The 26,318-nt window shown below is 37.9% G+C and overlaps 1 long non-coding RNA gene across 2 annotated transcripts; it reads left to right on the top strand.

Moving 5' to 3' along the window:
- The first annotated feature begins 8,339 nt into the window (after positions 1-8,339).
- LOC147370827 (uncharacterized) lies at positions 8,340-21,205 on the top strand. Of its 2 annotated transcripts, none has more exons than XR_015165501.1 (3): positions 8,340-8,830; positions 16,635-16,726; positions 20,158-21,205. It is a non-coding gene; the product is annotated as an uncharacterized LOC147370827 (long non-coding RNA). The 2 variants fall into 2 exon arrangements; XR_015165500.1 differs by having other exon boundaries at positions 8,343-8,830; positions 16,623-16,726.
- The last annotated feature ends 5,113 nt before the right edge of the window (positions 21,206-26,318 follow it).

Raw genomic sequence — 26,318 nt, 5'->3', positions numbered from 1 at the left:
TCTCCCCAATGAGTCCTGCCAAGCACTGCATTTTGTCTTATAGAAAGACCAGGGAGATTTTGACATTTTCTATTAGTGTCAATCCAGAAGCCAGGTACAGTGTAAATAAGGTATAATATCTGGAATAATTAGAAAGAAGTATGTTCTCCTTCCAAACTCAAATGTCAGCAACAGAACCAGGTGGCTGCAGAATTGAGAGAGGCAGCTGGTCAGTGTTGGACAGAAGCCAGGTGAATGCAGAGTAGCTGGGAAAGAAAGAAACAGATTTTGTTTCCACACTCATTAGGAAATTCCATTTGGAGGTCTAGCAGCTGTACATGGTGATAAGAAACCTTGAAATTGTTTTCTTTTTAAATCTATAATAAGTTGAATTTATACAATCTATCTAAGAGAGTTTCACTTATTTGGCTTGGGCACTGAATTTTAATTGAGTCTTGGGTCTTATTTTCTGGCTCATTTCCTTTGTCATTTCATTTTCACTTTTATCTCCTTAGAACATTCCTGAGTACAAGAGAACATTATTCTATACTTGTCATTAAATATTGTCAGCTACTACTTCAAGTCACACAAAAGAAGAGCCAGATGAAATGCACCCCGCTCCAAATTCCTGCATGGATGGACAGGGAGAAGAGCGTAGGTAACATTCACTTCTGACAGCACTAAAAAGGTCAATAAAGTCTTCTTCCTTGGGGAATATTAATTACATATTACTGGATCCATGAACCCTAGGACAGCATGAACTATATCATTCTTCAGTCCTACAAAGTAGATTGAATAGAACACTATGCTGTAATCATTGCAAAATGGCCCTAATTCTTCACCCCTCTCTATATCAATATTCTTTGCCACATAACTTTATGGTGTCCTTCTGCTCTGACTCTTTACTCAGTCATTGGTTTGCTTTGGTTAGTAGGAAATCAGCAACTGTGACCAAAGTGAGGTTTGAAAGATACTCTTTGAGTTGGGCTTGCCTACTGTTACACCATTGCCCTTGTTTAAGAACATGCCAGGGCGAGACTGCTAGAATACAAAAGGTACATGGAGCAGTGCTGGCTCACTGAAATCATCCCAGTTAAAGCTATCCTAGACCAGCTAACAACTAAACAGTCCTATGTAAGTCTACGAGCTTGACAGTAACAGCAGCACTGCCTAGATGATCTTCAGCTGATGCAGAAACACAGGTGAGCCTGGGTTACTTTAGCTGCTGCTTCTGTTGCTAAGTCGCTTCAGTCATGTCCGACCCTGTGCAACCCCATGGACGGCAGCACACCAGGCTCCTCTGTCCCTGGGATTCTCCAGGCAAGAACACTGGAGTGAGCTGCCATTTCTTTCTCCAATGCATTTATGCATGCTAAGTTGCTTCAATTGTGTCCGACTCTGTGTGACTCTATGGAGAGCAGCCCATCAGGCTCCTCTGTCCATGGGATCTCTAGGCAAGAATATTGGAGTGCATTGCCATTCACTTTAGCTAACCCTTGCAAACACATGAGCCAATTAATATCTCTTCCTATATGCCACCAAGTTCTGTGTAATGTAGTGTACATAAGGCAATAGATAACCAGTTCAGTGATTAGTACTATTGATGTTGAATTGATGATAGATGAATGAAAAACATATCTAAGTTAAATTGATAATTCTGTGAACTCACTTTAGTAACACAAATAAATCAGATCTGAGTTGATCCTACAATGTGATTTGAATTAAAATCTCTAAGAAAAATGCAGGTAAGGTGAAATGTTTCTTCCTTGTATTTCAAAACAATTCTATCCTGACCAAGGCCCTAGTCATGGTCATGAGGTCTTTCCAAAGCCCTGATCCTTGAGGAAAAAAAGCTCCATTTACAACTAATTTTTAACAAGTGTTTTGAATTTATACATCCTTTTAGGCAACCATATATTTATCATAATTATTACTAAAATGGAGGTAATAAGAAATTTTTAGTGTGAGGAAAACTAAGATATGTGAGTTTTGAAGAGAAAGAATACAATCTCAGCAAAATGGTAAGAGTACAGCTTGTTTTCAGCCTTCTGTCTCATTTCTATTTTTCATGCTTCTCCTTTAATCAGCAAGGATCACAAGTGAAGTGAAAGTCACTCAGTCATGTCCAACTCTTTGCAACCCCACGGACTATAGTCCTTGGAATTCTCAAGGCCAGAATACTGGAGTGGGTAGCCTTTTCCTTCTCCAAGGGATCATCCCAACCCAGGGATCAAACCCAGGTCTCCTGCGTTGCAGGAGGATTCTTAACCAGCTGAGCTACCAGGAAAACTCAAGAATACTGGAATGGGTAGCCTATCCCTTCACCAATGGATCTTCCCAACCCAGGAATCAAACTTGGGTCTCCTGCATTGCAGGTGGATTCTTTACCAACTGAGCTATGAAGGAACACAAAGAAATACAATTTAGTAATACCCTGAGAGGAGACTCACACATAGGTGTCTGTACCTTTTTCTTGACCATCATCAAAATAACCAGTCTTGCATCTTCAATCCTGTTCTTGGACTTTTAAAATTTACCTATGTATAGGCAACTTTTCAGAAACAAAACTCCAAATATTCTGAAGCATTTTATATTAAAATTGCCCCATTAAAAATTAAAATGTTTACCAGAGATCAAATCAAGATGGTAGAGTAGAGGGACATGTGCTCACCTCCTCCTGTTAGAGCACCAAAATAACAATTAACTATTGAACAACCATTGACAGGATGATGCTGGGATCAAAATAGATATCCCACATCCAAAGACAAAGGAGAAGCCACAACAAGACAGGAGGAGGGGTGAAATAACGATAAAATCAAATCCCATACCCACTGGGTGGGCTGGGCAAAGAAGTCAAAGAACTTTTAGGATTCGTTGTACAGTGTCTTCTAAAATAATGAATTCAGTACTTGTAATTAAATGGATGCCATTCTAAATATTTGCAGTCGTCATTAAATGCACGAGTCTATTTTTTGTCAAGTAGGTTTTTTTTTTGTCTCCCAGAGAAGATGAAATATAATAAGTTTAGAATTTTAAACTCAGGAATGACCTTAAAAAGAGGTTTAACCAAGCATAACTGTTGATTACAACAAACAAAATCTGTCCCCAGATGTTTTAGAATATGGCCAATTTGGAGACACATATTTGGTTGGTAGGAGAAGCAAAGCTATAGCCCATGTCTCCTACCTCAACTCCCAAGCCAGAATTTGGTCTATAGCATGGTTCTTCTTTTCACTCATGTCTGCATTTTGTTAAGTGCCTGGCAAAATGCTGTTTCAGAGATACTTACAAGACGTGTCTGTAAAATAATAAACAGAACACTTTTTGCCACTAGCACAGAATTCAGTGCAGCACCACAGCACTTTATTAAATATGTGTGGTTGTCCTCAAACAGTTAATACATCTCCAAAAATGCATACCTTATGCCTTCAGAGTAATTTATGCACTGCCAAATCTTGTGTAAATCTCATTTCACAAGCCACGCTTGAGGAATACTGAAATTAGTGCTCTTCACGAGCAAACATATTATTCCTATGCTAAATATATCCCTGTCATTTTTATTATCTACTTGTATGCTTAATTTTCTTTCTAACAAGAAGGATTTATTTAATATTTCCCTATGGCCATTAGCTCTAGAGAGGCCATAGAACAAATTTATCTTGTTTACCATTAATTTATTCTCTCTCTTGCCATTGTATTGGCAATTCTATTACTACAGGTTTTGGTAACCATCCCAAGATATGTATTAGGCATAGCTCTAAAAAGATGAGAAGAAGTTGACAGTCAATGAATCCTCCAAAGCTTCTGTTGTCTATAAATATCTATTTCATAAATAAAAGCTTTTAAAGTCATTAGGTTTGCCTAGTGAAAACTATTATACTGCAGACTGTATACTTAAGCTGCATTCTATTAGGCCTCTTGGTTTAAACTACTCAACTAATTTCTTAGCCTTAGTAAATAACTATGATCCTGCATACAAAGTTTCACAAGGAAATTGCTAATATTCACAAAAGATACATACTCTTAATTGTCCTTCATTAATCAAAGGGCTTCGCATTTAGCCTAAACTTGAGAGAAAGTCACAATTCTAAATCTTTAGATGAGAAAGAGCTACTTTAATGCTAGTTTGGAACTATTGCTAAGGCTTCATATTCTATTTTTACACTTTAGAAATAAGAAATTTCACTTATAAAGGAAACTGTGCTTTATATGATATAATTTGTGGTCATTAAGAAATTTTATATACTATTTCTGAAAATCATAACAAATGGAATTTTAAGAATATTTACATAAGTTTAAATATGATATATGATTTTAGGAAACTCACTATTCTGCACATTGATATTACTGCTAACATTTCTAGAGATTTTGAAGCCATTATTCTAAATTGAATCTGTTTCTAAGAACTATAGTTCTTGGTGTAACTCATTCTATCGTTACAGTTTGTTGTTAGGATTTCTAATTATATAATATTTGTACTCTACAGATATTTATATTTCAAAGTTCTCATTAATTCAATATAACTAATTAATTCAATATAACGAGCATTAATTCAATATAACTCCCTTTCATGAAGTAGTCAAAGAGCTTTATAATTATTACATTACCTATTTTTATCTCATATTGCTAAATGAGAAACTCTTTTCAACCAATTTGGTTGAAGAAATATAGATTCTACCAAGCTATGTCTGCTGCTGCTGCTGCTGCTAAGTCACTTCAGTCGTGTCCGACTCTGTGCGACCCCACAGACGCTAGCCCACCAGGCTCCCCCGTCCCTGGGATTCTCCAGGCAAGAACACTGGAGTGTGTTTCCATTTCCTTCTCCAGTGCATGAAAGTGAAAAGTGAAAGTGAAGTCCCTCAGTCGTGTCTGACTCTTAGCGACCCGATGGACTGCAGCCTACCAGGCTCCTCCGTCCATGGGAGTTTCCAGGCAAGAGTACTGGAGTGGGGTGCCATTGCCTTCTCCACCCAGCTATGTCTAGTTTGAGTCAAAAGGAAATTTAGAGGTTTATACAAGTGAAAGTTCTAGGGGTAGATTTGACTTAAAATATGTCAATGTTCAAAGGTACAAAGTATATCACCAAATCTCTGACTTCATCCCTGGGTAGTCTTCATTCTCAGCAATGCTTTTCTTTTTGTTGGCAAATTTGATCCCTGGAAACACTACTATTACTAATATTTTCAGAGAAAATAGTCTTATTTTCTCATAAGTCTAAAAATATTATCCAGGTATAACTCTCATTGGCTCAACTGGAGTCACAGGTATATTCTTGACTCGATAACTGTGGTCAGGTTATGAGCTGCTCTGAAGGAATGGGCTTGGGCCACCTGCCCTGCATTGATGCCAAAAGGAGGAGCCAGCCACACGAACTGAGAGGGGTAAAGTCATGACTTCTCAGAACAAAGTGGTACAGAACATACAAGCTAATTCATACAGTCTTATATAGCCACACATAACATTCATAGCTTTATCTCTATTTTTGGAGATGTAAAAAAATGATGTGATGTTCCCAAGACATTCACACCCATTGACATACCTAATAAGAAATATATCATGACACTTAATCAACATTATTGGAAATATGTACTCCTCATCAGATTCTCTAAATCCTGCCAAAATACCTCAATGTCAGAGCTAACATTTTCTATAATCTACCTAGAGCTAAGAGAAGTGTAGAAGGAAGTCTTGTCACATGAACTTTGTAACTGAGAGAGTTAGTTGTCTGATACTTTGTTGTGCTGTTGCTGTCATTCAGTATTGTCTGACTCTTTTGCCACCCCATGGACTGTAGCCTGCCTATTTCCCAGGCAAGAATATTGGAATGGGTTGTAATTTCCTTCTTCAGTGGATCTTCCCAACCCAGGGGTTGAACTCGTGGCTCCTGCATTGAAGGTGGATTCTTTACCACTGAGCCACCAGGGAAGCCCTCCTGATACTTCAGGTCATGGAAATACTTTCAGGAACTGAAGACTTCAACTAGGAAATAAAGACACATATAGAGGAAGACTAATTGTGTGTGGATATTTGTTTTATTTTTTTAATTTATTTATTTTTTAATTGAAGGATAATTGCTTTACAGAATTATGTTGGTTTCTGCCAAACATCAACATGAATTAGCTGTAGGTATGCATATGTCCCCTTCCTTTTGAACCTCCCTCCCACCCTTTTAGGTTGTTAAGAAGCCCCAGGTTGAGTTCCCTGAGTCATACAGCAAATTCCCATTGGCTATCTATTTTACATATGCTAATGTAACTCTCTCCATAGATCCCACCCTTTCTTTCCTCCCCGCCCTCCGTGTCTATTAGTCTGTTCTCTATATCTGCCCTATACATAATTTCATCAGTACCACCTATCTAGATTCCATATATATGTGTTAGTGTACAATATTTGTTCTTCTCTTTCTGACTTACTTTATATAATAGGCTCTAGGTTTATCCACCTCATAAGAACTGACTAACATGTGTTCCTTTTTATGGCTGAGTAATATCCCGTTATGTATATGTACCACAACTTTTATCCATTCATCTGTTGATGGAAATCTAGGTTGCTTCCATTTTCCAGCTATTGTAAATAGTGCTGCAATGAATGTATGTCTTTCAACTTAGGTTTCCTCAGGGTATATGCCTAGTAGTGGCATTGTAGGGTCATATGGTGGTTCTATTCCTAGTTTTTTAAGGGATCCCCATACTGTCTTCCTTTAGTAGCTGTATCCATTTACATTCCCACCAACAGCATAAGAGGTTTCCATTTTCTCCACACCCTCTCCAACATTTATTGTTTGTAGACTTTTTGATAATGGCCACTCTGACCTGTATGAGCTGATATCTCACTGTAGTTTTGATCTGCATTCTCTAATAATGAGCAATGCTGAGCATCTGATATTTAAGTTTTAAATAAAGGTTGTTCAGTTTACATCAGTCTGAAAGCCATTCCACCACTTGTTTCATAGTGAACTCAGTATGTCCCTGTTTCCTATCCAGGCAATACACAGAACAATTACAATATCTGAGGTAGTCATACCAGTTGTCCAAAGACACTCTACTTGCAGGGAATAAAACAAGAAAAGGATGCCCATCTATTCAACATTTTACATATATATATATATATACATATATATATATACATATATATATATATATAATTTGTTGAGTACTAGGAATAAATTTGTCAATAAAACAAAGAAAAATCACTGCCCTTATAGAGTTTATATTCTAATGGGCCAAGATATATTGATCTTATTTTAACTTCCCTTCTCACTTTTGGAGTAGGTGTTTGTTTCAATGTCTTCTCTGTTATTGCATATTTGGTACATCCACTTGGTTAATTTATTAATTAGTACTGATTGAAGCACTATTGGAGGTGTGATCAGGGCATGATGCAGGCTAAATTGCAGAGTCCATGACTTCATGCTATCATCACACAGAAGAAAATCAGAATTTAGAGATGAGAAAGCCCATAATATCCTACTCCCATCCTCTTATTTGTTGAGCTTAGTATATTTTTGTAAATAAAAAAATTCTGTAAAAATCATAGTTAGCTGGATTAAAACTTAATTTTTTTAGATAGGGAAGGAGGTAATTTTGTGCTTATACATGAAAAATTTTAAACATATTAATGGTGACACTTTGATAATCTATGTACAGGAAGAACAACAAGAGAGAAGGCATGTTGAGAATTGGTTGAAATATGACTTTGGAGTATGCTCTGCAGCCAAGCAGAGGACTCTGGTGTACATCAGTAAGATCACCTCCCTTTACAAAGAGCCTCCTCCCACCACCGAGATTCTTACAAGGCTGCCATGTTCTTATGTGACCCCAATTTTGGTCATAGATTAGTGGTCAGAAATTGTTTCATGAACCAAACTAGGAAAATGTCCAGTAAAATGTCTAGTATTTCTGGTATTGTAAATCTGTGAAATAAAATAATCTTCCTCCTATGGCTGAAGGTGTGAAACCTAGGAACTGTTTTGGATTTATGTTTTCAGCCATGAAGACAGAAACAGCCTGAAAGAATAAAGACGCCATGAAGAGAAACCACAGTGAAAGGAAGCACATTCAAATGGCACCCATGCCCCTGCTACAAATACTTCTGATAAATTTATCTTATTACTGACAATGGTTCAAGTTGTTTTTATCACTTAGAAAATGCACTAGCTATCGCACAATTAAATATCACAGTTGTGAAAAGTACTCAGACATTGTCCTTATAGCTTGGTTTCTTTTGTTTCACCTCTTTCAGTCCTTCCTGATTAGTTGGGAAGCCAATTAACCAATACCCTTATCAATTCATCTAACCTAAGGTTTCTAATTGCATCCAAAGATTTCTAATTGCATCTTAATTGAGCCTAGATGTATGTGGTGAGGATGTGGACAGATCTCTTTCAATTAGAATGCCTGAGCATCACAGAGTGTGTCTTCTGACAGTTGTTTCAATACTTAGAGGTCTTTTTGCTTTCTTCTAGCAAGGTTTGTGTATGTGAGGTTTGTTAGGGCAATCAATTATCCTGGTTTGCCCAGGACCAAACGGGCTCCCAGGATGCAGGCCTTCCAGTGCTTAGATTTAAAAACTCCCAGGTTGATTACACTGGTTTTAGAAGTGGCCTCCTGAAAATGTGAGGCATCACTGTAAAGTTGAGTAAGTGCTTAGGCTCTGGAGCCAAATCCTCTGGGTGAAAATCCTGGGTCTGCTATTTATTGCATCTGGACCACTACAAAGCCTTACCTATTACATATTTCAAGGAGGCAACTTTGCCTTAACCTAGATTATTCCATTTGTTCTTCTCTGTGCAATAGGAAGGTGAGAAGAAACGAGCTGGCATTGTCCTACAGATGGGACAATAACGTCACAGGTAGGCTGACTTGGGAAAGTGATGTCATTAATTCTGTTTATTATTATTTCTGACATGCATTATATTCATGGGGATTCTAATTTCCTCATTTTGAAATGGTATTTAGGAAGGGAAACATAAAGAGAAATTCTTTTAAAAAGTGTTGGTCATGTACTGACCTTTCTTATTTTCTTTAAAGAGTAAAAAGAGCAGAATTCTGAATAAGACTCCAATACTACACATCTTTCCACAGAATGTTAGAACTTCATCAAGCAGGGAAGCTCTTGGAGGATCATCACTGTTATATCAACTTAGAGCATTTTAAAAATCACAGCCACAGCTGTAGACCTCCCACTGAAAATGAGCTAAAATTAAATATCCTTGGGTCTGTAACTGTGACTCCCTGTTGATGGGCTGCAATCCAGATGCCTTGCCAACTGACTGCAGTTTGCATGACTGTTCTTTGAGGCACAAAAAATTTCCCCTTCTTTCTTAATCCTAATTGGGCTAGTTAGAATAGGGTGGATTGCTGCTGATTAACACAACTCCCTGAGAATCTGGAAGTAAGCAACCGAGGTCTGGGGCTTATGGCCAGGGTATCTCAGGGACATGACTTTTTCTACAATAAGCTGCAGGAAGCCTGAAAATTCTTAGATAAAGACTCTGCTTTTGTGAATTCTGTATAAATACCTTTTCTGGCACAGATTATAGGAAGAACAATGTTCCCACTTGAATTTAGGGAGCTTTCTATTCACTGGAAATTGAGAAAAGGGGAGAAGTGGCTGCTTTATAATTAAGGGTTTGTATTCCACTGTCATCGTTATTACAGAGGGCATGAACCACATTTTATTTCTGGTTGGATACAGAGCCCTCCTTGAAAAACCTGAGGCTCAGAGCAGCATTTGTTGTAGGTAGATGATTTTTTCCCTCCTGGTAGATTCAAATTGCTGGCTTGATCTTCTGATAACCTAAAGCTGTTTCTTATCCATCTGTCATAACATATAACAAGATATTTAAACGAATGTCTGACAACCAATGTGAAAAAGCTATTTAGTTCCTAGTCTAGATTTTCCAAATGGTAGTACATTGATCAGCAAGTCAGTTTAATGAATCTGCCATCTTGTATCAGCAGTTAGTCTCTAAACTGTCATATTTCATATAAAGGCCTGATTGTAATTTAGGGTGCTTCCCAGCTACAGCTGTGAGATTTGATTAAATCAATATGTTCCTATGAGGAACAGCCTGTTGGGGGAACACTATGTGAGAATGCGCAAGGCAACAATAAAAAAAAAAAATGCAAGGCTTCATTTTACTAATAAAGTTTCAAGGTGTGTTTTCAAAGCCTTGTAATGTCTCTTTTCAAAGACTCTTCCTTTGGAGTCTAAAGTTTTTTTGCCCCTGGAAGGATATGTAGAAGAGTTCTTTGAAAGTGAGAAGATAGGTTTCAGGAGATTGTTTTAGCTAAAAGCTGTGTGTCTTCTACCTTTAGGATGAAGTATCTGGCTGGAATAGTTTGTAAACTGAGCAAGTACCCTATTTATCCAAAGATATTAATATAGAACAAAGTTACATCATCTCTGTCCTTGTCTCTGCATTTAAAGTATGGACCCTGAGTGGCATTCTAATCCTGTAAAAATTATAGGAAAATTAGTAGTATCAAATTTATTTGTAAGAAAGACCAATCTTTTTTGATTCTTGATTCGATTCCAGACCATCCTATTTACTATGACTGCAAACTAAGGCACCACGTAATTCTTTTTTAAAATGAATCACTACTCCCTTGTTTCTTTCACAACACTGTTATGTCTCTTTACTCTCAGGACCTAGACTAGTGCCTGGCCCATGGTAGGCACCTAAAACTTTTGAGGAATGAATCCAAGTGTTCATGCCCTGGTATTATTATTGTACATTTTAAGTCAATGTGCGTGACTGATTGCATTATTGGCCCAAGTTCATCAATGACTGGCCTGGCATTTCATCAATGACTCTGCAGTTCTTCCTACTACTGACAGGGTTTATTTCCTAACCTCTTGGCTCCTGGTAGAGACATGGAATGTACATTGACCAATGGAAAATGGACGAGATGGCAACATTCTAATTAGGCCTAGACAAAAACAGGCATTGCATGTTTCAGCTCACTTCTTGCCCTCTGACCTTACCATGAGAATATGGCCCAGCCAACCCACTGATTCAAGGAAGATGAGAGACATGTGGACATTTCCAAACTGAACCCGCTTTTGAGAAAATCCCAGGCAAGCCCAGGATGGATTAGCTGAATCCCTGCTAAACTGCACAAGCATGAGCAAAATAAATGCTATTGTTGTGTGCCTCAAGGATTTTGTAGTTATTTATTAAAGCAATGATAGTTAATGAATATACTTTGCAATTTAAATGCTTACTGCTGGTACTGTGTTGTGACACACTCTTTGGGAAGGAAGCTGAAAACTACAAACATGGCATAAATAGAACCTCTCAAGAAGCTTGAAAGTTAGTGTGGATACAGACAAATACAAATAATAACAGAACAGTATATACTATGAAATCAAACATGGCAATGCAGTGGTAATGTGGAGGTTAGATAAGATACATTTGTTCATTCAACAAATATTTATATAATGCTTATGCTTATTATGTGCTAGGTACTAGGGAAACAGTGGTTTACAAGACAGATTCATTATCTATCCTCATAGAACTTACCATCTATGTGAGTAGGAGATAATATTTGATCCTGGACAAGAGGATGAACTTTTCCCCCCAGTGACAAAAAATGGAGGAATGACTCCTCAAGCATGGTAGACAGCTTGTATGCAGAAGCAAAAAAGTGGATGGAGTGATCTGAGAGAGGAAGGGATGTGTGTCTTTGCTTGAATGTTCAGTAGAAAATTCAAGCTCTCAGAGCTTATTAATTAATGCCCAACCACCCCCCCACCCCCACCCCTGCCCTGCAACCTGCCCATACTTGTAAATGCTCATTAAGTCTTCCAGATTGGTAAATCCCTCTTTTGTTTCTGTTTATTCCATTCAGTCTTTTGCCATTTGTATTTTCTTTCTTATGTATTTACATTGTTTCCACAACTAGGTTTTAAGCTTGTTTCATTCATTCATTTATGTGTTCTATATACATTGAACACATAAATATATAGGCACTTAGTTTATGCCAAGAACTGGTGATGTAGCAACAAAACAGACAGACAAGATCCCTGCTCTCAAAAACTACATTAAAGTGCAGCAAGACACTAAAGAAACAAACTTGATGAGTAAATTACACAATTTGTTAGATGGTGATAGCTATAATAAACAAAAACAGAGCAGCACATATGAAGAATAAATTCTGAAGGGGTATACTTTTAATATAGATATCACAAAAATCCTCATAAAAATGTTGGCATTTTCTGAAGACATAAGGGAACAAGTCATAAGGTTATCTGGGAGGAAAGTATGCCAGGCAGAGAGAACAACATGTGCAAAGAGAAGTGGGATCATATTTAATTGATCAAGACATAACCATGATGTCATTATTGCTAGTGCAGAGTAAGAGGGAAATAAGACATTATGTCAGCATGAACAAGCTCTCAATTTTATGGGCACTGTGTTCTTGGGTCTTTACTCTGAATCAGAAGAGAAATATTGGAGGTTTTGAGCAGGGCAGTTCATTATTTGACTTACATTTTAATAGGTTTCTGTGTTGATAATAGACTGAAGAGGCACAAGCACAGTTTGGAGGCTACAATTCAAGTGACAAATGAGAGTACCTTAGATTAGGGTAGCAGCAACAAAGGATGTGAGAAATGGTCAGTGTTGAGTGCATTCTGAAGTTAGAGTCAACAGGATTGATCAATGACTGAAAGTCTGGCGAGAAGATATGTGAAGGATCAGTTTAATGTTTCTGGCCCTAGTAACTGGAAATACGGAGTGGCCAGTTACTAAGATAGAGAAGACGGTGGAATGAGTTGTTTTCATGGAGAATATCAGGGATTTAATTTTAGAAATATTATATTTGAGGTGTTTACCTCTCAATGGGGATGTAGAGTCATCAGTCAAATTTATTAGCCTAGAATTCACAGGAGAGATCTGTGCTGTAGACATAAATTTGGGAGTTGTTGGCATATTAGTAGAATTTACAGCCATGAGAGCAGATGAGATCACAAAATATGCAACTGAAGTAGAAAATAGAAATTGTCTTAGAGCAAGCCCTGGGAATTCTACACTTTGGATGTCAGGAATATTAGATTTAAGCAACAAAGACAAAGAAGGAACTATCTGTAAAGTGAACAAAAAAACTAGTGAAGAATGGTGTCCTGAAAGGCAAGAATTAGACAATGATAGATGGGATCAAATGGTGCTGATGGACCAAAGTGCAACAGGACAAGGGCATCAAGGGAGGAGATAGGTATTAAGTTGCATGTAGGAACAGGATACTCTGAAGGGATATAATGCTTTTACAGTAAGATAACAGCATGTTTAGAAGTTGATAAGAATATTAATGGAAAGAAAAATAAGATGCAGAAGAAGCAAAGGACAACTGTTAGGGCTACGTCCTTGAGTAGCCAAGAGGGACAGAACCTTGAGAGTTGGTGCCTATTTCTATGGCCTAGCACAAAACTAACTGGGGTTAGAAATACTTGTTGACAGACTAATTTTTGCCATGGATTGAAAAAAAAAAAGGAATATGAAAAGACTAAAAATTAACTCTTTGGAAAATATTTCATTATCCATTCAACTTTACTGATGTGTCAGTTTCCTTGCAATCCCGCATTTAAAAACATTGTATTTTCTCAATATCAAAACACAAATTCCTCTATGGAACATAATGTACTCCTAATGAAAGTGATGCATTTCTCTAACTAATTCATGATACTATAAATATCTAAAGCTAATCACCATTATGTTGAGGACTGTTATACAAGTTGATGAATATTAATTACTAATTAGTATTCATCTGGATTTCAGTGTTCATATGGAACATGCATATTAAAGAATAAAATGCATCCTAGAAATGGAATTACTGTTTTATTATCTAATTTGATCAAACTCTAGCCCCACTATTATTCCTGTATTAAATGCAGTTTTTCTTCATTTTACCTTTATCTAAACGATTATACTGCAATGAAAATGAAAATTTTACTTTTAAAATGAAATTTTACTCCTTAAAATAGTAATATTTGCCAAGGTAATTATTCATACCTAATTATTTTCTTCTATGGCAATTTTCAAATTTGGAGAAACGTGGTTTTCCCTTCAATGTCTCAACATCACTCAAGTTCTTCTGGCCCAATTCTAATGAGGCCTATTAAAACTTTTCAAGAGGGAAAAAAAAAAAACTACAAAGAATTTCTTATAAGGTCTACAGCACCTTATGGCCTTTAAAGTCTTTTTACATAATGTCCTCAGTTGATTGGATCCTCATAACTCTCCTGGGTCTCAAGAGCTAGCCAGAGAGGGTCCAAGAGCTAGCCAGAGAGGGTCCAAGAGCAGCCGTTACAGTAGGAATTAAAGATTTACTAAGAGTGTCTGTGCAGATTATTGCCTTGGGAAGTGATGCTGAAGATATAGGTTGTGGGATAGTCACTGTGGCTTGCTAAAGCAGCAGCTGTATCAGAAGTTGGGGTGGATTGTTGATCTGAGATGCCATAGAGGGGTTTCTGGGAGGGGAAAACCAATGCTGGACCCAAGGAGGTGTGGGTTATGAAAATAGAGGCTCAGATTCAGATTCTCTGCCTAGAGTTTTGTAAGTAGACGAGTCCTAGAAGTTGCTTCTGGTCTTCGAAGTTGCTTCTGATGGCCAAGGTAGGAGGTGATCGCTTTGTCTCAAAAGGAGGCTCAAAGATGCTAAACTAAGAGTTTACCATGTTGTTACTGAGCTGTAACTAACATCAAGCATCACTTTATACCCTTCTAAAATATTCCTCCTGACATTTGGAAATAATTTTATGGTAGGTTTTTCCAATTTGCATTTTGGAAATTTAAAGCAATTTTTTTTGAACATTGATTAAAAACATTCAGAGATTCCCTCTTTATTCAATTTAACTTTTTACTCAAATAGAAAACAGGATTTTCTCTTTTTCAGTGTAGTATATGGAGTGCTTGTAGATTTGCTCTCTCTCTCCCTCTCTCATAAATGTAAATTTAAGAATGTCCTTGGTTGGCAACCATCTTGGAAACACAAATATGTGGTTATATTATAATATTATAGTAATAGAAAATGAGAAGAATTTGGCTTACAGCTGGATTGGCTTCCCAAATCCACCACTTTCTCGCACTCTGATTTGATCATGTCTATGCCAACAAAGGTCCGTCTAGTCAAGGCTATGGTTTTTCCAGTGGTCATGTATGGATGTGAGAGTTGGACTGTGAAGAAAGCTGAGCACCAAAGAATTGATGCTTTTGAACTGTGGTGTTGGAGAAGACTCTTGAGAGTCCCTTGGACTGCAAGGAGATCCAACCAGTCCATTCTAAAGGAGATCAGCCCTGGGTGTTCTTTGGAAGGAATGATGCTAAAGCTGAAACTCCAGTACTTTGGCCACCTCATGCGAAGAGTTGACTCATTGGAAAAGACTCTGATGCTGGGAGTGATTGGGGGCAAGAGGAAAAGGGGACAACAGAGGATGAGATGGCTGGATGGCATCACCGACTCAATGGACGTGAGTCTGAGTGAACTCTGGGAGATGGTGATGGACAGGGAGGCCTGATGTGCTGCGATTCATGGGGTCACAGAGTCGGACACGACTGAGCAAATGAACTGAACTGAACTGAGCCTTCATTTATCCATCTACTAAGTAGTATAATAATACTTTCCTGACAGTGTACTTGTTAAATTATAATGGTTATACAATTCTTAGCCTGGAAGCAGACACATAGATACTGAGTACCTGGAAGCAGACACATAGATACTGAGTACATGTTATTTTTCTTCAAGCATCATTATATCAAAAAAAATCTACCTTTTTCTACAAATAATCTATTAGTCATAGTAACAGTTCAAGTCAAGTTTTCAGAGGTTCTCCATTAAGTGCTTATTTCCTAAGTGATTTTGCAACACTCATGTTCTCCATCCAGTCCAAGTAAACCAACTTCCTTAACCTCTACCATTTCTGAAATTTAACAGAACCTACCACAATGGTTTTCCATTTTCTCCCTGAAAAAAATAAAAACAAAAATGTTCAAGTTACTAAAAATATTGAACAGTATTAGCCAACTTCCTGTGATAATCTTTCCAAAGAAACCCTATCTGACTGCAGTACTTAAATTCACTTAGTGACTCTAACACCTTGTTTGTAACTAAAAAGTGTTCATTTTGTCATCTTAGCTATTTTCATCTAAGGAATGTTCTATTTTATTCCTAAAAAACTGATTTTGGCTCAGGCCCCTTCTAATATGTAATTGTGTATTCCCCATAGCAATTAGTAAACTCCCTAAGATGAGTACTATATTTAAGAAATACTCTTCCTTAAATGACACAGTGCTTTCCAAATTTATCTAAGATAAGAATCCTCTGTTTGCCTGGCTGAAATAAAAATTCCTATCCCCAACCCAACCTGATAGATTTAAATTTTCAGGGAAGAAAATGCCCTAAGTGGTTCTTCTCATTAGGGAGGTTTGGGAAACTCTAAGAAAAGAGTTTCTTTTGGAAAAGAGAGCCAAACTGCTTTCATTAATCCCAAAAGAGCTAGTCAAAATTACAGGAGGAATAAAAGTCTTCCTCTGAGATTCAGAAAGAAAGAAGTGAAAAGGAGTACAAGTGATCAATTTCTGTGTGTTGGGGATGTGGTAGGTAATTGAGAATGTTAACCCTTAAATGCTTAATGGACTTTAGCTTCTCTGACAGATAAGAATGTGCAGTCATCTGCCAAGGAAAGAGAGAAGAAAGTCATCAGAGGATTGAGGAACATGGTGACAGTTGAATGGGAGAGGTTACAGGTAAGAATCATGAAGAGGATTCAAAGTGGTAATTGAGTATTCTTCTGACATAGGAATGTGCATTTATATTTAAATGAATTTAAATATAAATAAATTTCTATTTATATAGTGGCTGTAATGGCTCCAAATAACCTAACTAGGTGGGACATTTCCTAAAGGCTAACAGGTATGGTCAGTCAGTCAGTTCAGTCCAGTCGCTCAGTCATGTCTGACTCTTTGCGACCCCATGAATTGCAGCACGCCAGGCCTCCCTGTCCATCACCAACTCCTGGAGTTCACTCAGGATGCCATCCAGCCATCTCATCCTCTGTCATCCCCTTCTCCTCCTGCCCCCAATCCCTCCCAGCATCAGAGTCTTTTCCAATGAGTCAACTCTTAGCATGAGGTGGCCAAAGTACTGGAGTTTCAGCTTTAGCATCATTCCTTCCAAAGAAATCCCAGGGCTGATCTCCTTCAGAATGGACTGGTTGGATCTCCTTGCAGTCCAAGGGACTCTCAAGAGTCTTCTCCAACACCACAGTTCAAAAGCATCAATTCTTTGGTGCTCAGCTTTCTTCACAGTCCAACTCTCACATCCATACATGACCACTGGAAAAACCATAGCCTTGACTAGACAGACCTTTGTTAGGCAGCCTCTAATATAAACTCCAAAGACATTAGCCTCCTATTAATCATTGCCTTGTGTAATCATTTTCCCCTTGGTTGTGAGCTGGATTTATTGACTTCCTTCTAATGAATACAATATGGCAGAACCACTTCCAACTCATGTTATAAAAACATATGGAGAGATTTCAACCTGGGTTCATATTGTTCACATTAGAGTAAATGAGTTGCCAAAGAATCCCTGTAGAAAGACCACGTGTGTGAGACTGGAAATGGTCATCTGAGTCCTGCCAGCACTCACATGAGTGAGCTTAGAAATGAATCTTTTGATGCCTACTGACAATGTCTCTGTGGTCATGAAAGTGAGTCTTGAGATGACTACAGCTCTGGTCAACAGCTTGACTGCAGCCATGTGACAGATCTCAGGCAGAGTCACCCAGCTAACCCACTCCTGGATTTCTTCCAGAAACTATGAGATAACAGATGTTGCTGTCATACAGCTGGAGCTATATAAAAGAGTATATAAAGAGAGAATTAAGAAAACAAATTGGCTAGAAATCTAATCTTAACAATGTGAAATAATTTTTCTAATTATAATTATATTTCATTAATTTTAAAGCATTACAAGTTTTTTAATTTATTTTCTATTTTTAATTAAATAAATAATTCAATTTCTTATCTATGAGGACTGTGGGGTATTATTGCCTTGATTTTTTTCCTTAGATATAGAAATTTTGACCTGATGTGCCTACTGCACTCTCATATTCAGGTACCACTGAAAACAAACTGTCAGAAATTTTTAAAAAAGCAAAGGATTAAGGAAATAACCCAATTTTGATATATTCTTAATCTTTAATCCTTTATACACAACAGGGATACTAAAACAATGTAGCACTTGATAATGACTGCAGAATACAAACATCTTTAAAACACGCAGATTTAAAAATTCTTAATACAATATCCAGGAGGTTTCAAAATCCTAAGTACCTAACACAGAAGTACTTCCCACTTTGTATTTTAGCTAACTTGTTAATTTATCTCAAAATTTGTTTTATGTACACAGGGATGTTTATAATAATAACAGCTATGTAAAGGAAATAGATTATATGGTCTTTGTGTTATGGCCAATAAAATTAATAAGTATCCCAGGTATTTAGAGTTAATATATGAAAGAAGATTCAAGAATGATGTGATAGATTTATAGAAATGACTCTTCAATCTATCACTTACCTGATTTAGGTAATGTGATTCTCTGAACCCTGCCTGAACCTTAGTAGGTTCTCATCCATTACATCAGAAACACTGATTCATTTGGCTTGAGGAATGAGGAGTCTTTACAGAATTATAAATATTTATTCTCTAGCATTTAATATTGCCATAATGCTCTTACTTATGCATGGCATGTGCTCATAGATCTTTGGAAATTATCCTGACACTTGCTTTATGAAATAATGAAAACGGACCTCAAAGAGTATAATAGCACACACACATACATACATTGTTTTGTATTCAAGAACTGTAATCTCTCTTCTACTACAAAATAATACAAGAAAATACTCATTTATAATGGCAAATGTGAAAAATATATGTTTAAAATTAAATTACTAATTGTGTAAGAACTAGAACTCTGAATAGCAACAGTTTATTTTCTATATAATAATAGCAAAAATGGGCAGCAATTTCTGAAAATTAAAATCTCAGCATTTTGAGCAACCAGCTAGAACAAGAAGATATAAACTCATATTTAAAGTATATTTAGGTTAATTAGTTAAACGTGGTAAAAATAAAATAGTACCCTTAATAAATTTTCATGAAAACTATTAACAAGTGGAAAAAATATCTATTCTAATTACATGAGTTACTCTAGAGGACTGAGTTGGTATATCTGGTTTATCAAGTATCTACTTGAAACATATCATCATAATTTTAGTTTAAGTTGGACATGCTACACTCAGTTGCATTACAAAATAACGTATTATTTTAAATCTTCAATACAGTTTCCAAAGATATTTTACATTGGAATTACATCTTTACCTAGTAAGAGCATTTTAGAATTTTAGTTCTTGGTTAAGTTAATTCACAAGATAACTTGAACTACATCAGTTAACTCTTGCATCATTTCAAGACTGTTTAGGTTGAAACAATCTAGACATTGACTTACTGACTTACTAATCTAGACTAGTGATTAGTGACTTGCCAGTCTAGACAACAACATTCGAGGTTGTTTTAGTTTGGAAGATAGCAATCACTGTCATACACACATGTGTACACGCAGGCATACATAGGCTTGTAAACACACACGCCATAACACACACACAGGCATACATACACATGCCACATATGCTCACACACACACTAAAGCAAGAACAGATGTATGAAACCTCAACACAGATCACTTGGAGCCCAAGGTCCATCCCAGGGAAGCATACAACTGCAGGTGATTGTGTCAAACTGGAGAAGCTCAGATCATGCTGGGACTGTGTGTGTGTGTGTGTGTGTGTGTGTGTGTTATTCTTTAAGTTTTTGTTGTTGTTCAGTCACTAAGTCATGTCCAACTCTTTGTGACCTCATAGACTGCAGCACCACAGGATTCTCTGTCCTCTAGTAACTCCTGGAGATTGCCCAAATTCATGTTCACTGAGTCAGTGAAGCTATGTAACCATCTCATCCTCTGTTGCTCCCTTCTCCTTTTGCTTTCAATCTTTCCCAGCATCAGGGTCTTTTCCAATGAGTTGGCTCTTCACATCAGGTGGTCAGTCAGAGTTTTGGAGCTTCAGCTTCATCATCAGTCCTTCCAATGAATATTCAGGGTTGATATTTCCTTTCAGAATGACCAGTTTGATCTCCTTGCTGTTCAAGGGATTCTCAAGAGTCTTTTCCAGCATCACAATTCCAAAGCATCAGTTCTTCAGTTCTCAGCCTTCTTTATGGTCCAACTCTCACATCTGTACATGATTACTGGAAAAAACCTCAGCTTTACTTGTATGGACCTTTGTCAGCAAATTGATGTCCCTGCATTGACTGTGTTGATTACAACAAACTGGAAAATTCTTAAAAAGGTGGCAGTATCAGATCACCTTAACCTGTCTCCTGAGAAATCTGTATGTGGGTCAAGAAGCAACAGTTAAAATTGGACATGGACAACAGAATGGTTCAAAATTGTGAAAGGAGTATGTCAAGGCTGAATATCATCACCCTGCTTATTTAACTTATATGCAGAGTACATCATGCAAAATGCCAGGCAGGGTAAATCACAAGTTGGAATCAAGATTGCCAGGAATAATATCAATAACCTCAGATATGTAGATAATACCACCCTTATGGCAGAAAGTGAAGAGGAACTAAAGAGCCTCATGATGAAGGTGAAAGAGGAGAGTGAGAAAGCTGGCTTAAAACTCAACATTCAAAAAACTAAGATCACGGTATCCAGTTACATCACTTCATGGCAAGTAGAAGAGGAAAAAGTGGAAGCAGTGACAGATTTTATTTTCTTTGGCTCTAAAAGGACAGTGGACAGTGACTGTAGCCATGGAATTAAAACCTGGGAAGGAAAGCTATTTCTAAGACATACCTCCATACTGGAAGAACTTAACAGTACACATCCATTCACTTCCACTTAAAGAAATTGAGTGATTTCTTAAAAGAAAAAAAAAATTTAAGCGCACACCTTGGATAGAAAAGAGAAAAATATTCAATCAGTACTCTGTCTTCCAGAATTCTGTAAAATCTCCTCTCAATAACTCTCTTCATAGCACTAATATTATCTAGATTATTTTAGGGAGCTAGATTATAATACTTTTACTTGCTTTCTACTCAATAATCTTTTGAAATTTGTATTTAATATCAGACATAAATGAAAAAAATTTGCTGATGTTTCTCAGTTGTGTATCTTTAGTGTGGACATCTATCCTAAACATAAGGTCTACATTTTCACCCACTTTCTAGAACAATTTAGAAGGCCCATAGAAAGAGATTAAAAACACTTTACATATCAGCATGTCCCTCTACTCCCTTTTGTTCCCACACCTGCCTCTGCTCCCCTCTTGCCTATGTATGACCATGCTCTGAATGAGCCACAAGATCTTTCTTAATAGTCTTTGAATCTGTGTTTTCTTCTCCAGCCTCACTGACAATCTTTGTACATGCCTGTATTATTTATCACCTCAGTTAATCACCCCCCTAAGTGGCCTCCTACCTTTGCATCAGCCCTTCTGCTTGTTCTCCACATTATAAGGCAGAAGCATCTATCTTAAATGCAGACCGGAACACCCCTCTCCCGCTTGGGAAACTCTTCAGTGATCCATCTTTGATTTCAGGATAAAGTGAAATATGACAAGCAATTTCTTTTATGGTATTGTCCCTCTGGCCCCCATATACATCTTGCCACAAACACCAGTTTCTATTTCCTACAAGCATTGTGTGATCTCACAGAGCCCTGGATTTACATACAGCGTACCAATGTCTGGTTAACCACTTCCCTCACTGCTGGAAAACCCTGATGACTGAGGAATCGTTTTAACACTACTCATTCCTGTCAGGCAAGCAGAATTATATGCATTTGTCTTTTAAGTCTTGAGAAGATTTATTTTGTAGATCTTGAGGCTATATTGCTTTTTATGTAGCTCTCACTCTATGGGACTTCCCTTACTTTTCCTAAAAGCAAATAAGTAGTGACAGAAACATTACTGCACAAAATTGAACCTGCAAAGGGTAGATATTTCAACACTGTTAAGCCTCCTGTTTGTATGCCCATGATATCTCTCTTTCACTCATCTTTCTCTTTCCTGCTTCATAACGAATATTAATTTTATCTACTGAATAAAAGCTCCTGCACATGGTGAGGAACATGGAAATATGGTCTCACCATATTAGATTGACATGTGCTTCCAAGGCTGGCACTAGTGGTAAAGAATCTGCCTGCCAATGCAGGAGATGGAAGAGACATAGGTTCAATCCCTGGATCGGGAAGATGCCCTGGAGGAGGAAATGGCACCACACTCCAGAATCTTTGCCTGGAACATTCCATGGGTAGTGGAGCCTGGTGGGCTGCAGTCCATGTGGCCGCAAAGAGTTACACACAACTGAGCACACAAACATGTATTAGGCTGATATACTATAAGAACACAAGATGCAAAAAAGCAGGAGATTTTTTTTTCCCTAGGTCAATTAGGAAAGAAATTGAAGAAGACTCTTATTGGTTTCCTTGTGATGTATGCTCACCTCTGGAGTTGTCACTGTGGCCAGGAAGATTGAGTACTAGGATTGTTTGTTGCTGACACACATCCTTCCCTGATGTGACCCTAGATTTAGGATATCTTCAGTGCCAGTTCCCAGGCAGAGAAACTCTGGCCCTCTAGTAATACTACTTAAAAATAGAATAATTGTGTGAAGAACAGATTAGACAAAAATAATTTATAAAAAGAAAAACATATAAATGCTTTATCCAAAGATCTGAAAAATTTACCCTAAATGTATAATTATTCACTGTCCAGTGTTTCTTGAAAGGATTATTGTAGCTCCTTAAGGGAAAGGGGCTTCTCTTGTAGCTCAGTTGGTAAAAAATTTGCCTGCAATGCAGGAGACCTGGGTTCAATTCCTGGGTCAGGAAGATCCCCTGGAGAAGGAAATGGCAACCCACTCCAGTATTCTTGCCTGGAGAATTCCACAGATAGAGGAGCCTGGTAGGCTATAGTCCATGGGGTCACAAGAGTCTGACATAACTTAGCAACTAAACCTCCTCCAAGGGAAAGGGAACTTTAAAATGGAGTGAGTTTTCAATTATAGGTAATGGATTTGCAATTTTTCTATCTATAAGCACTAGGATAACTTTATATTGGTGAACAAATTCAGAAATGCAGTAGTGATTTGAGACTAAGAGTTCAGTCCTCAGAGTTAGACATATCTGGCTTTAAACTTCTAAATTAACCTAAAATCATCTCTCTGCTCTGCTAACCATTGTCAAAGGATTTGTTGCCCAGGGACACTGCTGTCAGGGGACATTTAACTTTAAGGGATCCAATATGTTTTCTTCCTTTGTGTGCCATTTCTCAAGGACTCTCTGTTCCTTATCAGTTCCTGGAAAACAGGAACGAGCAGAGCTGCACACAGTTCTCAGGACTGAGATCATGGGAAAGAGCACCTGCTTGGATTCCCTTCATTGACCTTTTACTTAAAGGACTATCCATTTTGTTGCAACTGGTGGAATTTCATTCTTTTTGATGACTGAGTAATCATTTTATTGAAGATATATAAGCATACTGCTAAGTCACTACAGTCGTGTCCGACTCTGTGCGACCCCATAGATGGAAGCCCACCAGGCTCCCCTGTCCCTGGGATTCTCCAGGCAAGAACACTGGAGTGGGTTGCCATTTCCTTCTCCAATGCGTGAAAGTGAAAAGTGAAAGGGAAGTCGCTCAGTCGTGTCCGACTCTTAGCAACCCCATGGACTGCAGCCTACCAGGCTCCTCTGTCCATGGGATTTTCCAGGCAAGAGTACTGGAGTCAGGTGCCATTGCCTTCTTCGATATATAAGCATGCATGTCTGCAAATAAAGTACCCTTGTTTCACTTGAGACTTGGGTCCCCTGCATCCTTCTTCTCATCAACTCCAGTCCCCAGGCCCTGGTCTACAAAGACCGTGACACACTGCCCTCTAGCTAATGAAGAATTCTCACTATATTACATTCTTGTCTTTCTGGAATCAGTTGCTCTTGAGGGCTTGGTTTCCTCCGGTGGACTGCAACAGATCAACCAGACAACTGTCATATCAAAGGGGGGACATGTTCCCCACACTGTTTGAAGGTTGATTCCAGCTTTCCTTGATGTATGTTTCCAGTCTACCACACAGTCAATAACGCAGTATCTTTACTTCAACCTAGACAGTGCTAGCACAGTTGGTGCATCAGACACTTTTTATTTAAAGGCCATAGTGTAATGTGACTCTCAGTGTGCTCATCATTAGAAGAAAACACTGCTTTCCCACCTCTCCTGTTTCCACATGGGAGCATTACCTGTACTTTGAGCCTTGTTTTTGTTAATTACTCCATAGAGAAGGAAAACTGCTTTTTCTAATAGGAAAAACATTTCACTTGTGTGACTGGCTCCCCTCCCTCTCCCTGCTGTGTGTGTATGTGTTGTGTGCGTGTGAGAGAGACAGAGAGAGAGAGCGCACAGTTGCCTATATCAAACTACAGTTTAGGCTGCTCTCTCCAAACTGGATTAACCTTATTGGAACAGGCTCCTTCGTCTTGGATCTTTTTGATGAAGTAGGGGGTGGAATGTGTAAGCCACATTTCCCAATATGGCTCAAATCAGCAATAATTTAACATTTTTATACTTATGTCTTTACAACTTAAGCAGAGAACAAATGGGTTTTATTGAGTAGGTTCTCTAAGATCAAGCTTTGGGACATCAGTTGGAAACTTTGAGAAAAAAGACACAAAATAAAATTCGGGGGCCAAATAATTCATATCAGCAGGCAATGTGGCTTTTAGCCATTACCATCAGTAAGATTAGCATTAAGTGGTTTAAACCATACCAATTTTCAGGGCCTCTGTTGTCCCATGTGGCTGAATTTTCATTGGCAGAGATGACACATTGTATAACCTGGACCAATATGTAAGAAATACACTTTGGTAAATCTGATCTCTGTGGAATTTTGAACTTGGCAGAACTTTGTGATTTTGACAGTGTTGATCACAAGCTACTGGTTGTTTGTATCCAGTATGGGCCTCAGCAGGGATAGGCCATGGAATGAGATTCCACAAGCCTGAGAAGCAGGGCTCTTGATGTGTACTCTCTGTAGCTCAACCCTGATTTCTTTAGGCATCTGTGTCATAGACACAGTAGCTGAATGGATTACTAGCGAAGAAAATCTCTGGGTCCCGGGGAAAGCTCACTTTGCAAAAGGCAGAGTCTCAAGTATTTCTTCTCTTGGAATTTTCACCCAGGTATGCAGGTCAGGGGACTGGGTTTTTGAACAGGAAAGATGCCTGAAATCTACAAGTGTGTTAAAGGTTAAGGCTTAAATTGTTATTATCAGATACACAATGCTGGATGAGCTGCTCTAAATTCTGCCCTTCTCTCATGTTGCTTTAAATTACCTCCAAGGCCAAGGAAAGGAACTGCCAGTTTCTCCACAGGGTACTAAGGGCAATACTAAACTATGTGTTAATTAAACTCAGAACTTACTATGCTTTTAGATTTAAGGAACTGAAAATTAAGACTTGTAACCACATAAAGGTGGTAATTTGTATTTATAAATAAGAAAAATTGGATGTCCTTATTAATAAGAAAATATATCATCTGCATGAAATGAAGCCGAGAAATAATACAATAAAAATGTTACAAGGGAGTGACACACCGAGAGGGTGAATAGGAAGTCCTCATGACATGGATTCAATAGCAACACACATATCAACTCTTTTTGTGAGAAATCAAGAAACTAGGTAAAGAAACTCCTACCCTGCAGGTGACTGAAAAACTAGCAACATGAAAACCAGGATATTGCTAAGGAAAAGCAGAGACACCCTCTCAACAAAGTCTCCACCCACAGAACAATGTGCTGTAACTGGAAGGAGGTTTCCGGTTTCTGGGTTTTCCCTGAGGGATGCGAGAGGTAGACTTCATATCTAACATCCTTACTTTCTGAGTGCTACCTGAGGGACCGACTTTTCTCTCTCCTTCGTGAAGATTTCATGGGACCTAATATTATGGGAGTCCCTCAGGGGCTAAAGAGACCAAAACAGCAGGCAGAAGTAGCACACAGGCTTCACTATACCTTTTCTATCTGGTTTAATGCAGATGCTCAAAATTCTCCAAGCCAGGCTTCAGCAATATGTGAACCATGAACTTCCTGATGTTCAAGCTGGTTTTAGAAAAGGCAGAGGAACCAGAGATCAAATTGCCAACATCCGCTGGATCATAGAAAAAGCATGAGAGTTCCAGAAAAACATCTAATCTGCTTTATTGACTATTCCAAAGCCTTTGAC

Source organism: Bos grunniens, chromosome 6 (assembly GCF_055505025.1).
Source record: "Bos grunniens cultivar Pamir isolate PY7600 chromosome 6, Bosgru_T2T1.0, whole genome shotgun sequence".
In the NCBI taxonomy this organism is placed as follows: Eukaryota; Metazoa; Chordata; class Mammalia; order Artiodactyla; family Bovidae; genus Bos; species Bos grunniens.
Note: the sequence above shows the minus strand (reverse complement) of the source record. Positions and strands in the feature narration are given on the sequence as shown.